The sequence below is a fragment of the Capsicum annuum genome, chromosome 10 (assembly GCF_002878395.1).
Source record: "Capsicum annuum cultivar UCD-10X-F1 chromosome 10, UCD10Xv1.1, whole genome shotgun sequence".
In the NCBI taxonomy this organism is placed as follows: domain Eukaryota; kingdom Viridiplantae; phylum Streptophyta; class Magnoliopsida; order Solanales; family Solanaceae; genus Capsicum; species Capsicum annuum.
Genome location: NC_061120.1, coordinates 70109991 through 70116501, shown reverse-complemented (window position 1 = coordinate 70116501; position 6511 = coordinate 70109991).

Sequence of the window (6511 nt, the reverse complement as noted above, 5' to 3'; positions counted from 1 at the left end):
GCATAGCATAATTCCATAAGACTAGTTCATAAGTAATCCAACAGTGTTCACAAGACACATTATCAACATGGATGACATTGAATCATAGAGGCCTATCATGAATCCTTCACTTAGTCACAATTTACCTATAATGCATGATTTCTAATCTCTTAGGTATTTTATCAAACACCTTACATGCACAACTTAGGCATAGGTTAAATCATATAATTACTCATCATAAATAATCAAACTTACATGTTTTCAACTCATATGATGTCATAGATTTATAAGAACACATAATGATTCTATCTTGGCATCATTCGTCACATAAACATGATCAACAATCCAGTCATAACATGAAAACTATAATATATAATTTTAGAAAAAAAAAGGGTTCTTGAACTTCATGGACGAAAGGAGTCCATGAATGAACACACGCATACCTTAGAAAGAAAACCTTGATGATTTGCTGGAAAGTTCTTGGATTGGGAAACTTAATTTTTGATTATCTTGGAAAAAGGCTTAAATCTTGCTTTTGAGAGATGAGTTTGATGGAAACCCTAATATTATGGTTGAGAGTATAAGATAGGATTTTTGAGATGCTTAACTGAAGAAAAATGGGAAAAATTATGCCTCTTTAGGGTTATAAGTCGTGGAAGGTAAAGTAAAAGACCAAAATACCCTTATAAAATAATTTCCCAGTTGCTGAAAATCATAGCTGACAACCTTCATGATAGGGCGTCACAAATATCATAAGCTATCATGAATGTCGTCACTTAGGGGTTGGTTTCTACCTAAGGTTGACGACCTTCGTGATAGGGCATCACAAATGTGATAAGTTATCACGAATTTCATCACCTAGGAGCTGGTTTTTGCCTAAGGCTGACGACCTTCGTGATAGGGCGTCACAAATGTGATACGCTATCACAAATGTCATCACTTAGGATCTGGTTTCTGCATAAGGCTGACGACCTTCATGATAGGGCATCACAAATGTGACGAATGTCATCACACTATTTCCATCCTGACATGCTGGAGTAAAATAGGCATAACTCTTTGCTCCGATATCGAATTTAGGCAAAATTGGTATAGTTGGAAAGATAATAAATTATCTATCTTTTGATAGGTTATGATCTGAAAAATTCCAAGTATAATGATAGATATGCTCATTTGAAGTTGACTATACCAATATACTTCTCAAGAATTCAATTGGTAAGGAATGTTTTGATTCATCTGATAGCTAGGAGTTATTTGAAGCCTTAATATACATCTAAATTACTCATAAAACTATAAAAGAACCATGATGTAATATGCATGATCTTGGTACTTGGCTCTAATATTGGTTTTGATTTTTTGGGGTATTACACTCATCTTTACAGAATCCATAATCTAGTCATTTAGACCTTGGGCATAACCATAAGCGGTATCATGTACAATGGACCATTAGTGTATTCAATGACCTACTATTTTTCTAAAGATAATTTATCATTTGTATGAACAATGGATAAGCATGATATAATATATATCTTATTCATAGCGTGGTCAACAAAATCATTTATAGATTAGGCCATATTATAGTCAAGGGCTCATTTAATAGAACGTTTATTAACCCAAACAATAGTTAATCACAATAACATAATTAGTAGCATGGATAAGCTTTATCTAAAAAGGCATACAAATGCATAATCACTTAGGCATCATTACTAATACTATTCCACATAACCAACAAGTACTAAGTTTCACCAATATTTCCTCAAAAGGGCGCTCTCAAGTCAAGTACTAAGCGTAAGGATTCAAGGGAACTAATCCTCAATTTTTCCTTAAGGTAGGTCAACATGCCCACATCTAAATCCTCAAAATACATTCTAAGTCAATTTCTACCCGAGACTAGGATAAGGTATCTAAACTAATTCTTATATGTATAGCCAACCAACATAAGCCCTAAGGTATATGTGCTCACTCAAGCACTTTCACCAAGTCTATTAGAACTAAGACAACCTCCTCTAGTATTAGCAACTATGGCCAATTTAATATAATTATGAGAAACAAGATCATTTCACCTAATTTTAAGTGTTCTAAGGCATTCTCATGCTAAACATGAGTAATAAAGTCTATTCCACCTAAAAATAATGAGAAACAAGTCAACTTTTCAACCTCTAAAATTCACATAGCTTAATTAGTCAGACTAACCCAAGTCTTGCATTTCATCCAACCAATACTTAAAACCCATCCTAATCTAACAAGATATCACAATTATATCAAAATATATCTCAATCTAATAAGGAGTAAACCTAGCCTACCTCAAATCTGATGAATGCTCAATAATCAACTAAATGTTCACTTTTCCCTTTCGAGAAGCTTATTCAAGGATCCAAGATATCAAAAACACATTGTACCCATCATTACGAGAATATTGATGCCCATATTTTACCATTGTGCTTCGAGTCAAAAAACAACACCAAAACCCTAAGTGGGCCCCACATACAAAAAATACATTTCTGAGATCAGCCCAATATTCATACACCACTAGGGAATCATAACCCTCAAGAATTAGGTGAAAACCAAAAATATTTGAGCTAAAATCAACCCCTAATTTGGAGTTTTGGTCAAATAATCAAGAAACTAAATCTTGAAATGAAGGATTCATACCTTAAATCCGTTGTCAATCACGAATATATATGTTAATCAAGATTCTAACTCACCCCCAAGAATTGATTTGAAGTTATGAAGTAATTTAGGGCTTATAGGGTTCAAATGGAAGTGGAAAATAGCTAAAATTCGACCAAAGGGGGCTTTTTATAGTACGATAGTCGCGCTTATACGGGGTTCGCAAGGTCAAAACTTATTTTTGACCTCCTGAACTCATTCGGACTCTATTTTTTGCAAACAAACTATGTAACCACAGTAAATTCAATATTCTTGATACATTGGTAAGGTCATATTTTTACATTGGAGGTTTTTTAGACCAATTTTGGTCACCACACCCATGTCTACTATTTTTTTACTTTTCGACCAATTGGTTGAAATGAACTCGAGTGTCTTGGGACCTAAACCAAGGGTCTTTATAGCCTAAAAGTGATATTATGGAGCTTCTAGAATAGTTAGAATTTGCATACAAGGTTATTTAATTGATGTTTTTTCTCGGTGGCCATTCAGAACCAATGAAGACTTCTAATGGGAAATTGGTCCTAAAACCAAACGAACTACCTAGTAACCAAACTATCAGTTCCAGAAAGTCATAAATGACTTGTGTAGCTATGGAAAAGCTCTAACGGTGAAAATAAGTGGGATTACCAAAAATAACCTAAATGATCATTACATTTCTTTTTCATTTGATTGAGTTTTCCTTCTCCCTTGGTTTAATTGTTGTTCAATTAAGCCTTTTTTCTTCACTTTCATCTCTTATTTCTTAACTATCCTTTAATTTTATTGTTTAATTTCTACATTTCCATATAGATATTAGTCACCTCCTACTAGGATCATTATTATTTTGGTTCCCAAATGAATCTCGAGGGTCTGTTATTATTTTGGGTCCCAAATAAATCTCGAGGGTCCGTTCGAAAGATTTCAACCCTTGCATTTTATTGATACTGCAGTTGCTGGTGTATATGACCCTTCTCTTTTGCATTTTGATCACCTCTATCATATTTGTAAAGCAGTATTTTCCCTCCATTCGTATTCAAAAAAACCATATTCACTAAGAGTAATTTCCCCTTCCTCACGATCGCGATGTTGGGTTCCATAATCGCAATAAGTAATTAATGGGTCGGGTTTATTTTTTATTTGCATTTGCAATATCTTGTTTGTGATCGCAGGATTCGAGTTGGGTTTACCTTTGCATATGTGGTCTGGGGTCCATGTCCATGAAGGCCATTTCTTATTTGGACAATTTAATACCTATCTCGATCCAAAACCCATTTTTCACCATATTTCACCTTTGGAGCTCACTTTACAGTGATTTTAAGAGAATTTTTGAGATTTCTTCCATGGGTAAGTTTCGTAGTCTTACATTTACCATTTTCATTGATTATTTCATTAAGACAACTTTAAATCCATGATTTTTGATGTGGTTTTGGGATTTTTCTTGGTAAAATTATAAATGTGTTTTTTTCATTTAAAGGTCCAATGTGTACTCGATCTCGCATGAGTTTTCAATTATAGGCTTCTGTTGATTTGGTGAACATTATTCTTAACTAAAAATTCTAATTTTACCCTTTTTATTTTTGAACATAGAACCCATTTTAGGCCCGCCTTAAATAGGGTTAATATGGGTATCATTAGCTTCATTTTGGCTTGTAAAGGTCATTTTTAGTAAATTGAATACATTTGGTGTTGACCTGAATGACTCAAGCTTTTGGTTGAGGCTTTGGACAATGTTTGGACTTGCGGATATTCTTTGAGGAAAGTTGAGATGTACCTTGACTTTTTAAAAAGTTTTTATGTGTTGTATGCTTGTTTGTATATATTATTGTGTTTCATTTTGGATTGGGTATCCTGCTTAGGTGATATGACAATCATCTCCATGGGTACCCAAGTATTTGATAGATTGTAGTTAGGTTCATGCCTATTTTAGTTAGTTTTGTTGCTTGTAAGTATCTGTAGGATGGATTGTAAATGGATTGGTGTTCTTGAATAAATGATAGGTTTTACCTATTATGAGCTTGTATTTGACTTGGTGACTTTATAGAGATAATAGCTTATTCTTACCTTGTTATGGAATGGTTTAGGTTTACTAAACACTTAGAGTATAAATGGACTTGTATTAGTTGATGAGACTTAGTGTATGAAACAAGCTAGGTTGGGCAGTTCCACGGTATATTGTTGTTTGGATTGTTGTTTATTTTGTGTTGCCCATGTGGGATTTTGTGAACATATGTATGAGCTTGAGTAACTACTTCTAATTGTGTTCCTAAGTGGGGCTTATATGCATAATGCTTGTGGATTTTAACGGATTTATTATTGTGATGTCCAAATTGGGGCTTCACTTTATGTTATTGCTTATGTTTTTGCATTAAATGGCTTATTTATTATTATGTCTCTTGAGTGGGATCTTTACTTGTCATCGTAGACCAGAGTGGGAGCTTGACTTGAAATTGTAGGCCTTATTTGAGAATTTAATTATATTATTATTTTAGTGATGCCCGGGTGAGGGGTTGGAAATGATATCATTAAAGACTACATGACTATTTATACTGGTGGTGCCAAATGAAAACTTAAAACATGAATTATTGATATGTTAACTTGATTTTGAGCTTACTTATACATATATTGAATGTATTTTGATCTTTAGATTGATTGGTTGTGAGCATTACTTCCTCTTATTGTGCATTCATATTTATGTACATTGATACCATTGGGAAATACTATTTTTGAAAGAAAATGAACCACATTTTAAGAACCCTTGGCCGAGGTTATTTGCCGGTAAGCTGGATTGTGATATATTAAAAACTCGTGAGTAAGGTCATTTGCGGCAAAGTTGAGTGAGATGGAGAAATGAAACATAATATATAATTTGTGAATCCCACATGGTTCCTACTTGATAGCTGCCAGATTGGTGGGTGTATACAGTAAGTCATGTTGTGACTTTCACCATTCATCACCATCCCATCATCATTATTAGTCCATTGTATTGCATTATTTGCATTGCATTACATTTCTTGGTTTGGTTTTATGTTGTATTTGTATTACTTTTATATTGTATTGCTGTCATGCAACCTTGTGTATGATATCTATTTGAGCATTTATTTAATTTCATTACATTGCCCTTTATTATCTTATACTGATTTGAAGTATCACAATCCAATTTATGAGTCATGATTGCACCAACTAAATCCCGCCAGTAGGTAAGCCAAACTATAATCCGGAGCTAACGTAATGGGTTAATTCGCAAGGAAATGCCCAACATAGGCGGATTTCAAGAACACAATTTATAAATAAGTAAAGGGTTCTGGGTAGATAAAATAGTCAATACAAAATACAATCCGACAACCTGGTTGAGCCAGTATATGATCATCTAATAACAATAATACAACTCCAGTTCTCTGATAGTCAATACATCTGTCTCGACACTAAAGATTGAATATAAAAGATAAAGGGAAGTGGGCGACACAAACTCCAAGATCTTACCCTATCTCTAGAAATATTAATCCATCACGATCAACAATCAACAACTACAGCTACTACTTGGATCTGCACCAAAAAGGTACATGTAATACCCCATATTTTCGTGCTAGAATTCTAACCGTCGTTCCTGCGCATCTAAGCTCTAATCCAAGTGATTCTCACGTGAATACAAGTTGCATGGTCATTATCCTAGTCTATGGAGTAGTTTAGAGGTCGAAAATTTTTATACCAATGACATAGAACAAGGTTGAGCTAAGACCAATTGATTCATCCAAAGATTGACATTCGATTCTACAAGGGTCAAATTCAAACGTGCATATCTCTTAATATACATGGAATTTTTCATCCCAAGACCAATCAAATTGTATATAAGTGAATTACCTTTCCAACAATACCAAATTCGCAAAAA